This window comes from Cupressus sempervirens, chromosome 6 (genome assembly GCF_028749045.1).
Source record: "Cupressus sempervirens isolate cs-2001-9-10 chromosome 6, ASM2874904v1, whole genome shotgun sequence".
Taxonomy (NCBI): domain Eukaryota; kingdom Viridiplantae; phylum Streptophyta; class Pinopsida; order Cupressales; family Cupressaceae; genus Cupressus; species Cupressus sempervirens.
Genome location: NC_143123.1, coordinates 668222761 through 668238529, shown reverse-complemented (window position 1 = coordinate 668238529; position 15769 = coordinate 668222761). Strand labels below are relative to the sequence as shown.

At 38.9% G+C, this 15769-nt stretch overlaps 1 protein-coding gene across 1 annotated transcript in view; it reads right to left on the bottom strand.

Annotated features, from left to right (window-relative positions):
- LOC149553958 (DNAJ heat shock N-terminal domain-containing protein) overlaps positions 1–15769 on the bottom strand; it is a 193998-nt gene that overhangs the window by 84721 nt on the left and 93508 nt on the right. The gene's annotated exons all lie outside the window — the stretch shown is intronic.

Sequence of the window (15769 nt, the reverse complement as noted above, 5' to 3'; positions counted from 1 at the left end):
AAATTTGTAGAAGGAACTACACTCTGACCAATGGCTTTCTTAAGCATCGACACATGAAATACATTGTGCACCCGACTGCCCTCTGGAAGCTCAAGCTCATAGACGACTTCTCCCACTCTGTGAATCACCCTGTAGGGACCATAAAACCTAGGCTTCAGCTTCTCTACTCTGCTCCTCTTGAGCGATGACTGCCTATACAGCTATAGCCTCAAATATACCATATCCTACCTCGAAACTACGCTCTACACTATGCTGATCAGCATACAACTTTTGCTGATTTTGAGCCTGTTGTATGTTCTCCTTGGGTGCTCTTAGGATATCTTGACTATCCTGCAACAGGTCTTTGGCTTTGGGCACTCGGTTGTTCCCCAAAACTAAATCCATAAAGTTGGGTGCTTCATACCCATACAATGCCATAAATGGAGTCATCTTGATGGTCATGTGATGTGGTATTGTAACAATACTCCCCCATGTATAACCACTTGACCCACGCTCTCCGTTGTGCAATCATATAGTTCCACATATAGCCTTCCACCCATTTATTTACTATTTCCATCTGCCAATCTGTCTAAGGGTGGTAACTCGTACTACGTGTAAGATTTGTACTGCACAACTTGAACAACTCCTGCCAAAAGGCGCTCATGAACTTGCTATCCCTATCACTAACAATTTTTGTTGGTATCCCATGCAACCTAAAGAACTCTCTGAAGAATAAATCTACAACCTGTGTTGCTTTATAAGTAGAAGGAATAGTGGAGAAGTGAGCTAACTTTGTTTATCTGTCTACCACCACATAAATACAATCTCTTCCCTGCACTCGTGGTAAATTAGTGATGTATTCCATACAAATACTTTCTCATTTCCTATCCGGAATGGGCAAGAGCTGTAGTAAACCTGCAAGAAATGTGTGCTCTCCCATAATCTGCTGACAAACTGCACACTCCCTGACATACTTTTGAACATCATTCTTGAGCCATCTCCATGAGAACTGCTCTTGGATCTGCCTATAGGTCTTAAAGACCCCTAGATGCCCAGCTACAGGTGCATCATGAAACGCCCTTAGAATCTCCTCTCTAGACTGTGATGTAGGGATCAAATAAACCCTATCTTGAAATCTAATCAATCCATCCAACACCGCATACTTGTCATCCTGAATAGTGCCCATAACTATCCCAGAAGCCCAATCATCTCTTGCATACTCCGCTACAATTCGATCTCCCCAATCTCCTGAAACCTCTGTTAGAGCACATAAGTGAGGTCTCTGAGATAAAGCATCAGCCACCACATTTTTCTTACCTTTGACAAACTCTATATCAAAGTCATAAGCCTGCAATTTAGTAACCCATTTTTGTTGTCGATCATTAAGATCATGCTGGCTCATGAAGTATTTAATACTATTGCGATCAGTTTTGATCACAAAATGCCCACCTACCAAATATGATTGGAATTTGACCAATGCATGCATTATGGCCAACATTTCCCTATCGTAGATAGAATAACTCCTCTCAACTCTTCGGAGCTTCCTACTCTCGAATGCAATGGGGTGTCTCTCCTGTATCAATACTGCTCCTATCTTGTCTCCTGAAGCATCACATTGAAGCTCAAATGGCTTTGTGAAATCAGGTAGAGCTAGAACTGGACAAGATGACATCACCTGTTTGAAGTGGTCAAAACATCCCTGCGCTGCCTCTGTCCATGTGAAGGCTCCTTTCTTGGTAAGATTTGTCAAAGGTGCGGAAATCTGTGAGAATCCCCTAACAAACCTCCTATAAAAACCACATAAACTAAAGAAAACCTTAAGCTGTGTGAGGTTTGTGGGAGTAGGCCAATCCACAATAGCTCTAATCTTTTCAGGATCAACCCAAACACCATCGGCACTAATGATATGCCCAAGGTAAAGGAGCTCGATCATGCCAAACACGTATTTTGATTCCTTGGCATACAATGACTCTCTATCCAAAATAGATAACACCTCCTCCACATGCTGCAAGTGCTCCTCCTAGGTCTTACTGAAGACCAAGATGTCATCCAAGAAGACCAAGATGAATCTCCTCAATTGCCCCCTAAACACCAAGTTCATACAACTTTGAAATGTGGCAGGTGCATTGGTTAGCCCAAATGGCATAACCATAAACTCAAAGTGACCATAGTGACATCGGAAGGCTTTCTTCTCGATGTCCTTTGCTCTCATCCTGATCTGTTGGTATTCGGATCATAAATCAATTTTGGTGAAGAAGCGTGCACCGTGCAACTCATCAATCAGCTCATCAATCCAAGGAATGGGATACCTGCTTTTAATTGTTTTTTTTTAATTTAGTGCCCTATAATCGATGCACATGTGCATCATCCCATCCTTCTTCTTCACTATAACTACTACTGAAGCAAAAGGGCTTTTGCTAGACCTAATGTGCCCCATCTCCAATAGCTCCTTAGTTGCCTTCTCTATCTCATCCTTGTGCTTCTTAGAATGACAACAGGGGGTAATCATGACCGGTTTGGCTCCCTTGTCGAGCTCAATAACGTGCTCTATTCCCTTGTCAGGAGGAACCCTGTGTGGAATATCACCAAATACTTTGGCATGCTTGTCAAGTATCTCTAGGATATCCAATGGATGACTCTTTAAGTATGGCTCCTGTAGGGTTGGCATGATGAAACACTCTGCTGCCCACTCTATGTCATTATGCTGAAAAAGTCTCTACATTCTCCTTAGGGAGACTACTCTGCAACTCCCATATGAAAGTCCTCTTAAGTACAACAATTCTTCCCTCATGCTGGAATCTCATCTCTAGTTTTGCTAGGTTGAGTGTGAACTCAACTAGCAAGGCCATCCATGTTATGCCGAGTATGACATCATAGTCTCCCATGTCTACTATGCAGAACTCATCCTCCAACTAATAGCCATCTCCAAACCTAATGTGAAAGTTAGATATCTTCCAAGTGCATAATAATTTGTCACCATCAGCTACCATGACTCTAAACCCAGCATGCTCCTCAGTTTGTAAACTTCTCGTGGCTACTAACCATGCATCTTTGAAGTTATGTATAGCCCCAGTGTCAATGAGAGAGATCACTTTCTGCCCCTAGATAGTACCCCTGACCCTAAATGTGATCGCCTTTTGAACCCCTATCAATCGTGCCAACGACCTATCATCCTTAGGAATGATGTTCTCCTCTAGAGTGCTACTCTCATCTGAATCAGAGTGTTGATCCTCCCCCTCTGACTATGACTCCTCCGCTGAAAAATACTCTATTTGATTTGCCTTAGCCTTGAGAGGGCACTTATGAGATAAGTCCCAAGGCTCTCTACAATGAAAACACAACTTCTTCCCCCTCAGCTCATTCAAGGTGTCATTATCCAACTTCCTATTATCCCCTTTTGGTTGTGCATCCTGGTAAAAAGGTTTTTTGTCCTTATCCTTATCCTTCTTCGTATGTGAATCCCTAGACTGAAATCTGCTTTTAACAAAAGGTGCTAAGTCACAAGCCTTCTTAGTGGCCTCCTATAATGTAGCCGGGTCATGCCCCTTGACCCAACCCCTCAAGGGATTTGAGAGTCCATCCATAAATAGCACTACTAATCTCCTTTCTGAAATATCTGTAACCAACACAACTAACCTTTGAAATTCATTGATGTATGTCTCAATTGATCCCCACTGCTTGAGTTGTGCCAACTCTTTAAAATGTAACTCAGGATCTATGGTATCAAATCTCTCTATGAGTCTCCCAGTGAACTCCTTGTAAAATGTGATCTGATTATGTCCCAAGGTTACCATGTCATGGTGCCACCATTCATGCACTGGGCCATCCAAATGAATAGATGCATACTTGATAGCTTCCTCCTCAGGCATCAGATTCAGCTAGAAGTATGTATCTACCTTCTGCACCCAAGCTCATGCACTCATCTTCCCTGAGGCATCATAATAAGGTAAAGAAAACTTTCCAACTTCTTTCTCAGCTCAGTTTTGATTTCTCCCTCCTGCTCTAAGCATGTCTCATCCTCAAGTCCATAAAATCTCTGAGGGAAATATCCGCCTGAAACTCCGGTCCACCGGCCTCCCAATCCCTCCTGAACTGATGTTGTAACTCAGTAATTTGCGGTTCGTTTACTAATTGGACCAGATCTCTGGGTGTGAAGGTGGGTAGAAGAGGTCTCAAGCTCACTGTCCAAGCTGGGCGTGTAACATGTCTAAAGCTATCAGCCTCATTCCCATTGTTGCCATGTCCATTATTATTACCATTAATGTTATCCTTAGGACCATTGTTATTGCCTCAGCCTCCATTATTATCATTGCCCCCATTTGCATTGTTTGCATCACCTAGATTAAATTGACGCCCATCTGTCTACCCATAAGTTGCAACATCATATCCATTCGCCTATTCTGCTCCTGTTGCATACACTACCCCTCCTTTAACATGCCCAGTAACCGTCTGAACAATAACTCCTAATCTGGACCGGCATTCCTGCCTCCTCCTAGTCCTGTATTCCTATCATCTCGGTCACCCATAATGTTGTCTTGTTCAAAGAATATTTCCTCTGTGTTTGTATGACTAGATTCTATGTCCACCTGCACGAATGAATTAGATTGCTCGCTCTGTGAGTCTAAATCTTTGGTAAATTGCTCTAGTACGGTAGAAGTTAATGGCCTCTGTTGCATGCTCAAACATACATTCTAAACCTATTTTATTTCTGATTTTAGTGTTTTGACATTTCATCAAACACTTTTCCCTTTATCCGGCTGTTCCAAATTCCCTGTAAGGCTTCCATAGGATGGTAGGACTTAAAGCTTTGATACCACTGTAATGGACACACTAGAAATGCCCAAAAACTGAACCAACTGTTGGTAGGCATCTAACTCTTAATTTCTCTATTAAATCTTTAAACCCCTTTATGGCTCCAGAAATAAAATGTTTGTTTTTTATGTCTTTGCATAGATTTGAAACTACATAACATGAACAAGAAAGAATTTATAATAATATGCAAACTGAAGATTGAACCATAGTTTAAAAATTCGATATCAGCAATATCTCGGCCAGCTAAAAAAATTTGAAAAACTCGGAATTGGCAAAAACTCGGTGAAAAATTCGGCAATAAATCGGCACTTTTATTGAACATTTGAAAATATAAAATTTCTTAAAATATTCTTATAAACGCATACATACACACCAAATTTGTAGAATATATAATAATAATTTGAGATATCTACCATATATCAATCAAAGTTTTTAGTCAAACAATAATTCATAGCAAGTAGAACTCAGTAGATTAACATAGTGCTACTAAAGTCTTAGCAATTCTTAGCAATTATTATAAATTTATTTATATCTATTATAAATCTACTAATATATTATATATTTAATATAAATCTATTAATTAATAATTATCAGTTCTTAAAAATGAAAATAAAACAATATTAATGTATATTTTAAATTTAAAATACAGTAAACTTAAATTACTTTTGTCTTTAAAATTGTAAATACTTTAAATTTACTGTATTTACTATTTTAAATTTAAATAGATACATTAAAGTTACTATATTTATAACTTTATAAAAAATGAATTTAATGTAAATCTTTTAATTTTTTAATTTTTAATAATACTATATTGTAAATTTTAATCTTTTATCGAAACAAATAAATTATTTTTTTAACAAAATTTATTGATCAAATTAAAATATATAATTATATTCAAATTCACATAAAACTATAATCAAATTTACATAAGATTTTACCAAAAAACAATGAACATCAACATACCTTATAATCCAACTGGAAGTCTGGAAAAAACAAAAAAGTTTGAATGTCGTGACTGGAAAGCTGAGTGCACAGATTCGAGCACATCAAAAACAATGTTGTGACTGGAAGCCCTAAGTGCACTTTGAATGTTTTAACTCGATGGTTGTGTGCAGAGATGATGCAAAGAGTCCAGACAATGCAAAGACCCAAGCCCATCCATCTACAAAAAACCCTTCACCCAGACTCAACCTGTTGCGTTTGCAATAAAAGCTCCGCCCAAACTCAGTAGTCGTGCTTGCAAACAAGGGAAATTCCGCAGCATTTGATTGTCATAAAACCTAAAACACGAATGGAATTTTTTTTATATATAAATTTGACCCAAAAAAATCAATGTTTTTCCCCCCCAAAATCCGCACGATAATGGCGATTTTTGGACTAAAAATCGCTGTGTTTTTGATGAAATCTTGGGGCCGATATTTTTGGCATTTATATCGCCCGCCTTGCTGTTTCACGAAATATCGTGTTTTTTGCGATTAATCGCCAGTATTTTAAACTATGGATTGAACTACTACTAAAATAATATTAATTCTCAAACTAATAAAATCAAATACATAGCAGACTTTTCAACTCACTAATTACTCCAACATTATAAGATAATATTCTAGTAATGACTTCCCATCTTGCTGCTGCAGTAATATGAATAGTGTTGCTCCAATAAAATCAAATCTGCCTTCAATCAGTCCAAGACCCTCATAAAATTAGCCCTTCACAATGGCATACGCATGGGACAAGAAGCGAGAATGATATGAGCAAACACCCAATCCGCGTAGCTGGAAATGCACCCAATCTATTTGTTAATGAAGCTGATAGCAATGAATTCCAAAGGCCAAACTCCAAGGGAATGACATCTAGAATGTCACAAGAGAGGATAGACGTCCTCTAATGCCAAGAATGGATCTGCAACTCACACATCAATTTTCTTCTCATATTCAGCTTGCCTAATGAAGCCACTAACACTCCTTTTTATTCTTTCTCCAAGGGTCCATTCCACTCACATGAGCAATGTGGGATAAAAGATGTGCGATATCAAACATGTTAAAATAATCACTTATGTCTCCCCAGGCACCCCTTTTGATTTGCACACATTCCCATAAAATTTAATATTAAAGTAACACTTTAATATTTTACAACTAAATTAATTGTTACTTTAATAATACTTGAGGCATAAAAATATATTAGCTATCGAACTCTGAATAGCATGAGAAATAGCTCGTCGAAAAGCTCTCGCTGCGGAGTATCAAATTCAATCACCAAAACTAGTCTCCCCTGTGTCTTGCTGACTTACTAAAAATAGTAAATAAAAATAGTATGTCGGAAACTAAGTAAATCAGCTCCGTTTTGGCCCAAAATGGAGATGACTAGGCCAAGACACTCTAAGATCCCTTTAAGCCCTTCGTTAGCCCTTGGGACCATGTAGAACTAGGCTAACGGTCACACACTTGGTCGACTGCTAAAGTGGGGACATTACATATTGTTCTTATCAGGTCAAATACCTGTAGCTTTGGAGCAGCCATATCTTCCAAGTTCGGATATAATTCTACAAAATATTGTTGGTGGTTTGGAACAGACATACAGTCGTGGTAGACACAGACATATCCAAGGCCTGCTTGTCCGGTATGAGGAAAGGGTTATTAATCTACAACTCTAAGTTCCAAATCAGATTTGTTCTCTTCAAGTGTAATACAAATTGGATTCTGCAAACGACCAAGATAAATAAAAAATCGCCAAACTAATGTTGGGAGACAAAGGAAGAAGAGAAATTGAAATGAAACTAAAAGCACGATTTTGAGTAAGAATCGCCAAACCTTTTTGCAAATGAGCACTATGCCTCAATACTTATTACAACATTCCACGATTCATCAAGAACTTTTGTAGACTCGTCCATTATAAGCCCTTGTGTGGGCTATAGAAAAACAAACCTTCATCATAAGAGCTTGAAAAAATGGCTCCTATCCATAGAAAGAAATTTGGAAGTCACACAAAGAAAACCCTTCACAAACTTAGCCGCATGTACAAAACTTCTGAAAACATGGGAAAAAACGTAAAAAATGGCACCAAATAGATGAAAAACCCTTCAAAAAGAAAACCCATTGTGACTCCAAACAAAAATGTGTCACACAAACTAGGAATAGAAAAAAACACACATGTTTTAAGTGGTTACTAGTATGAAATAGGGGAAACAACTTGCACACTAAAGAAAAGACTAGAATCCGCCCTTGCAAACAACTTAGAACCAACAAATAGGCAAAAACAAAAAACAACACGTGGGTTTTGGAGAAAATGCAATAAAGGTTATTGTGATGTTGCGAAGATCGCCAATGCTTGAAAACCCTCGGAAATGAACCACAAAAATTTCAAAAGAAATACTTCCAACGAATTTTTCATTTTCATAAAAAATCAAAAAACAAATTTCTAGGACAAAATCCAAATCAGAAGTCATATTTTTTGAAATCCCATCGATCCGCTATGATACCATGAAAATTGAAGCTGCATGATTGAATTAATAGATTCAAAGATACATATAGCAATTTAAAAAAGCTTCAAATAGAAGCTAAAGTCTTCTAAGAATGGAAAACTAAAATAAAATAATAAATAAATCACTGAAATGGCCATTAATAGAAGATTATTCAAAGCTAGCTAAAAATAGCAAAAGATACTAAATATTCTAATAGTATATTGATCCAAGATAGATCATTCTTCAAAAAAGTTAACCTTGACCTTGATATGATCGCCAACCAATACAAGGTTTGAGGTTGTGAGTCTTTCAACTTTGAATGATGGTGAGGCTCAAAGTTGCACAACACACATGATTCTTGAATATCGTCCAGCAGAAAAATAAACAACTTCCATTCTCAAGTCAACTAAAGAATAATGTTCATGAAGATTCAACGTTCTATTCATTGCACCATTGTGTATTTTCTTTATGCAAACTTCAAATAAACTCTAGAAAAAAATAACGTCTTGTCGGCTATGGTTCTTATTCCTCTTTGTGAATAAAAATTGCATAATTGAATTAATAGATTCAAAGATGCATATAGCAATTTAAAAGAGCTTCAAATAGAAGCTAAAGTCTTCTAAAAATAGAAAACTAAAATAAAATAATAAATAAATCACTGAAATGGCCATTAATAGAAGATTCTACAAAGCGAGCTAAAAATAGCAAAAGATACTACATATTCTATTAATATATTGATTTGAGACAGATCATTCTTCAAAAAAGTTAACCCTGACCTTGATATGACCGCCACCCTATACAAGGTTCGACACTATGAGACTTTCAACTTTGAATGATGGTGAGGCTGAAAGTTGCACAACATACTCACAATTCTTGAATCTTGTCCAGCAGCAAAATAAACAACTTCCAATCACAAGTCAACTAAAGAATAATGTTCATGAAGATTCAACGTTCTATTCATTGCACCATTGTGTATTTTCTTTACGCAAACTTAAAATGAACTCCAGAAATAAATAACATCTTGTCGACTATGGTTCTTATTCCTCTTTGTGAATAAAATTGCTATTGGTCAAAGAAACTTTCAGCAATATATGATAAGTGGACATGATGAATATCTCTGCATTAAAAAACAATACATAACCCAATATTCGGATGTATTAGAGCTGGTAAAATGCTTGTTGCCTTTCCAATAACCACAACCCTTCTCCAAAATATGATAGCATGATCAATGAATCTTATTACAGCATGTATATGAATAAATCAACCATGCTACAATCAATGTCTTCCTAGTACAACAAAGGTGGATAAACAAATCACAAAGGCAATATTTGAAGACACTATTGCTGCACTACTTTAGAACCAAGAGTGTGCCTCTCAACAATTGAATCAACCCACTACTAACTCTATTAAGAAGGCATACCGTAATAACTCCTCTATTAACCCAAATGGAGAATCTAAATAATCCTCCCAGCTCAACCATTTAGACCAAATGTTTCACGACCAAAAACGATATTCCCTAGGAATAGTGTTGGAGCAAAATATTTGAGAAATCCTCAAAGAAGAAATATTCCAATGATGATTGCTCCAGTCTATAAGTCCATTTAATAATGTTATATTTCATGTTAAGCAATTCTATCAATTATTGTTTATATAACTTTATTCAGTCTAATTAATCAACGATTTAATATTCTAATTAATATTAAATAATTACTTTATTTTCTTTCCTTTTTACTTTTTACACTACACTTGGGCTAGAAGACATTACACAACTCGTCATTCTCCACCATCACACTAAGAGCAATGAGTTGATCTTGTAGCTGAATAGTCTTCATAAGATGGCTATTCATTGTGTCAATAGCTGTAATGGGCACCCCTGAATGTCCCAAAAAACTAAACCAAATTGCTGAAAGGAATTATGTCAAACAGTTTGCATTCAACTTCTTATTTCTCCGTTTAATGTTTTAAACCCCTTATAACTCCGGAAATCAAAAGTTTATTTGTTTGTTGTGTTTTGTGCATGGAATTGGTATCATACAACATAAACAAGAAAGAAACTACAATAATATGCAAAGTGAAAATGAACTGCTGCCAATAAAATGTTATTTTCAGAATTCATAAAACCAAATACATGGCAGATTTATCAACTCACTAATTACTTCAGCATTATTGACATAATACTCCAGCCCATGCTTTCGAACTTGCTGCTACAGTGCCGCGTGAATAGTGTTGCGTGAATAGTGCCGCGTGAATAGTGTTGCGTGAATAGTGCCGCATGAACAGTGTTACTACAGTACTTTGTCCTTCAATCAGTCCACTACCTTCGTAATATCATTCCCTCAAAGTGGCATAAGCGTCGGACAAGTAGTGAAGAAGATATGAGCAAAATACCAAATCTGCCTATAGCTGGAAATGCAACTAAACTACTTGATAATGAAGCCGATAACAAAGAATTCCAAAGGCCAAACCCCAAGGGAATGACGTTTAGAATGTTACAAGAGAGGATAAACGTCCTCAAATGCCAAGAACGGAGCTGCAACTCACACACCAATTTCTTCTCATATTCAACCTGTCTAATGAAGCCACAAATGCTTCCTTTTATTCTATTTCCAAGGGTCCACTCAACTCATATGGGCAATGTGGGATAAAAGATGTGTAATATATAAAACATATATTAAAATACCCCTTATGTCTCACTTGGGTACACATCCCCATAAAATAAATATTAAAGTAACACTTTAATATTTTACAATTAAATTAGATGTTACTTTAATAAAACTTCAGGCATTAAAATGTATTAGCAATCGGACTCCGAATAATGCGAGTGATAGCTCATCGGAAAGCTCTCACCGAGGAGTATCAAATCCAATCACCAAAATTGACCTGCACTGTGTCCTGCTGACTTACTAAAAATAGTAAGTATGCCTGAAACTGAGTAAATCAACTTCGTTTTGGCCCAAACTGGAAATGATTAGGCCAAAACACTCCAGGATCCCATTAAACCCTTCGTTAGCCCTCGGGACCATGTAGAACAAGGCTAACGCACACACACTTGGTCAACTGCTAAAATGGGGACATTACAGTCCACCCCCCTTGAAATTGCTTGTCCTCAAGCAATCTCAGTCCAGCCTACTGAATAACCTGCTCACTCTCCCATGTAGAATCTTCCTCCGGCAGGTCTTTCCATATGACCAAATACTCCTTCACTATCCTATTTCTAAGCTTCCTCTCTCTAGTGTCCAGAATAGCCTTGGGTACTAACACAAGCTTCCCCTCCTCATCCAAAGGGGGTAAATCTGCAGAAGGCACTACACTCTGACCAATGGCTTTCTTAAGCCTAGACACATGAAACACATTGTGCACTCGATTGCCCTCTGGAAGCTCAAGCTCATAGGCGACTTTGCCCACTTTGCAAATCACCCTGTAGGGACCATAAAATCTAGGTTTCAACTTTTCAGCTCCGCTCTTCTTGAGCGATGACTGTCTATATGGTTGTAGCCTCAAGTAAACCATATCCCCTACCTCGAAGCTACGCTCTATTTGGTGTTGATCAGCATACAATTTCTGTTGATTTTGGGCCTGATGTATATTCTCTTTGAGCACTTTCAGGATGTCTTGACTATCCTGCAATAAGTTTTTGGCTTTGGGCACTCTACTGTCCTCCAAAATTAAATCTATGAAGCTAGGTGCTTCATAACCATAGAGTGCCATGAAAGGAGTCATCTTGATGGACATATGATAAGTGGTGTTATAACAATACTCTCCCATATTCAACCATCTGATCCAAGCCTTTTGTTGTGCAGTTACATAGTTCCTCAAATATCCTTCCACCCATTTATTCACAATGTCTGTTTGCCAATCTGTTTGCCGATGATAACTAGTCCTAGGTGTAAGATTTGTACCACACAACCTAAACAACTCTTGCCAAAAAACACTCATAAACTTACTATCCCAGTCGCTGACAATGAATCTGGGCAGCCCATGTAACTTGAATATCTCTCTAAAGAAAAGATCTGCCACCTGTGTTGCTGTGTAAGTGGACAAAATAGCAAAGAAGTGAGCAAACTTCGTCAAGCAGTCCACCACCACATAGATGCAATCCCTTCCCTGCACTCGTGGTAAACCAGTGATGAAGTCCATCGAAATACTTTCCCATTTCCTATTAGGAATGGGCAAGCGCTATAATAAACCTACGAGAAATGTGTGCTCTCCCTTATTCTATTGACAAACCACACACTCCCTAACATACCTATGAACATCATCCTTGAGCCCTTTCCATGAAAACTTCTCTCGGATCTGCTTGTAGGTCTTGAAGACCCCCGGATGTCCAGTTGTGGGTGCATCATGAAATGCCTTCAGTATCGCCTCTCTCAAATGTGATGACGGAATCAAATAAACCCTGTCCTGAACTCTGATCAATCCATCTATCACCTCATAGCGATCATCCTGTATGGTACCTGAAATCAATCCAGAAGCCCAAGCATCTCCGACATACTCTGCTATAATCCGATCTCTCCAATCTCCTGAAATCTCTGCCAGAGCACATAAGTGAGGTCTCCGAGATAAGGCATCAGCCACCACATTTTTTCTTACTTTTGACAAACTCTATGTCAAAGTCATAAGCCTGCAATTTAGTCACCCATTTTTGTTGCCGGTCATTAAGATCATGCTGGCTCATTAAGTATTTAATACTGTTGTGATCAGTCTTGATCACAAAACGTCCACCTACCAAATATGATCGAAATTTGGCCAATGCATGCATTATGGCCAACATCTCCCGGTCATAGACAGAATAACTCTTCGCAACTCCCCAGAGCTTCCTACTCTCGAATGCAATGGGATGCTTCTCTTGCATCAATACTGCTCCAATCCCATCACCTGATGCATCATAATGAAGCTCAAAAGGCTTCGTGAAATCCGGTAGAGCTAGAACTGGACATGAAGACATCACCTACTTGAAATGCTCAAAACACCTCTATGCTGCCCCTGTCCGCACGAAGGCTCCTATCCTGATAAGATTTGTCAAGGGTGTAGCAATCTGTGAGAATCCCTTAACAAACCTCCTATAAAAACCACATAAACCAAAGAATCCCTTAAGTTGTGTAAGGTTTGTGGGAGTAGGCCACTCTACAATAGCTCTAATCTTTTCGGGATCAACCCGAACGTCATCTGCACTAATGATATGCCCAAGGTAAAGGAGCTCAGTCATACCAAACTCACATTTAGATTCCTTGGCATACAATGACTCTCTCTCCAGAATAGATAACACCTCCTCCAAATGATGTAAGTGCTCCTCCCAGGTCTTACTAAAGACCAAGATGTCATCAAAGAAGATCAAGAAAAATCTCCTCAACTGCTTCCTGAATACCTGGTTCATACAACTTTGAAATGTAGCAGGTGCATTGGTTACACCAAATGGCATAACCATGAACTCAAAATGGCCATAGTGACATCGGAAGGTTGTTTTCTCAATGTCCTTTGCTCTCATCCTGATCTGATGGTATCTGGATTGCAAATCAATTTTGGTGAAGAAGCATGCCCCATGCAACTCATCAATCACCTCATTGATCCTAGGAATGGGATACCTGTTTTTAATTGTTTTTTTATTCAGTGCCCTATAATCGATGCACATGCGCATCATCCCATCCTTCTTCTTTACCAATACTACTGCTGAAGCAAAGGGGCTCTTACTGGTCTTGATATGCCCCATCTCCAACAATTCCTTAATCGCCTTCTCTATCTCATCCTTGTGTTTCTTAGGATGACGATAGGGAGTAATCATAACTAGTTTGGCTCCCTCCTCGAGCTCAATAACATGTTCCATCCCTCTGTCAAGAGGAACCCCATGAGGAATATCGCTAAATACTTTAGCGTGTCTATCAAGTATCTTCTGGATGTCTAGTGGATGACTCTTTTCTTGTCGCTCTGGTGAAGTTGGCATAATGTAGCACTCTGTCGCCCACTCTATGTCATCATGACGAAAAAGTCTTTGCATTCTCCTCAAGGACACTACTCTGCAACCTCCATCTGAAAGTCCTCTAAGTACCACAGTTCTGCCCTCATGCTGGAATCTCATCTCCAATTTCGCTAGGTTGAGTGTGAACTCAACTAGTGAAGCCATCCATGTCATGCCGAGGATGACATCATAATCTCCCATGTCCACAACATAGAACTCATCCTCCAACTCGTAGCCATCTCCAAACCTGATGCGAAGATTAGATATCTTTCGAGTGCATAATAATTTATCACCGTTAGCCACCATGACTCTAAACCCATCATGCTCCTCTGTCTGTAACCCTCTCCTGGCTACCAATTGTGCATCTATGAAGTTATGTATAGCCCCAATGTCAATAAGAGATATCACTTTCTGCCCCTGGATAGTACCCCTGACCTTAAATGTGATTGCCTTTTGGGACCCTGTCAAGCGTGCCAACGATCTATCATCCTTAGGAATGTTGCTCTCCTCTATAGTGTTACCCTCATCTAAATCGGAGTGCTGATCCTCCCCCTCTGACTCTGACTCTTCTACTGAAAAATACTCCATTTGATTTGCCTTAGCCTTGAGAGAACATTTATGAGAAGTCCCAAGGCTCTCTACAATGGAAGCACAGCTTCTTCTTTTGAAGTTCATTCAAGGTTTCATTGTCTAGTCCTTTTGATCCTTCTTTGGGTTTGCTATACTCTTTCTGAAACGGTTTTTTGTCTTTGTCCTTGCGGTAGGAAGAATCTGTTGAATGGTTTTTTCCTTTGTATACTGAAGGGGCTAAATCTCGTGCCTTTTTAGTTGCTTCAGCTAAGGTGAGTGGATCATGTCCCTTCACCCAACCTCGTAATGGATCAGCAAGACCATCACAAAATAACACCACCAATCTCCTAGGAGAGATATCAATAACAAGTACAGACAAGCGCTGAAACTCGGCAATGTAAGCATCCACAGAATCTGATTGTTTTGACTGTGCTAGCTCCTTGAAATGTAACTCGGGATCCCTAGTGTCAAATCTCTCAATCAATGTTTCGGTGAATTCCTCATAGGATGTAATCTAATTATGCCCCAAAGTCACCATGCCATGATGCCACCATTCATGTGCAACGCCATCCAAGTGCATAGCCGCATACTTGATAGCCTCCTCCTCAGGCATAGGATTTAGCTGCAAGTATGTATCTACCTTCTGCACCCAAGCTCGTGCAGTCATCTTCCCTGAAGCATCATAATAAGGTAAAGAAAGTTTTCCAACTTTCTTTCTCAACTCAAAGTTTTGATTCCTCCCTCCTGCTCTAGGCATGTGTCTCATCCTCAAGTCCATATAATCTCTGAGGGAAATATCCGCTTGAAACTCTGGTCCACTAGCCTCCTAGTCCCTCCTAAACTGATCCTGTAACTCGGTAATCTGTGGTTCGTTTACTGGTTGAACCGGATCTCTGGGTGGGAAAGTGGGTAGAAGAGGTCTCGAGCTCGCAGTCTGCGCTGGGCGTGCAACGTGTCTAAAGTTATCAGCCTCATTCCCATTGTTGCCATGTCCATTA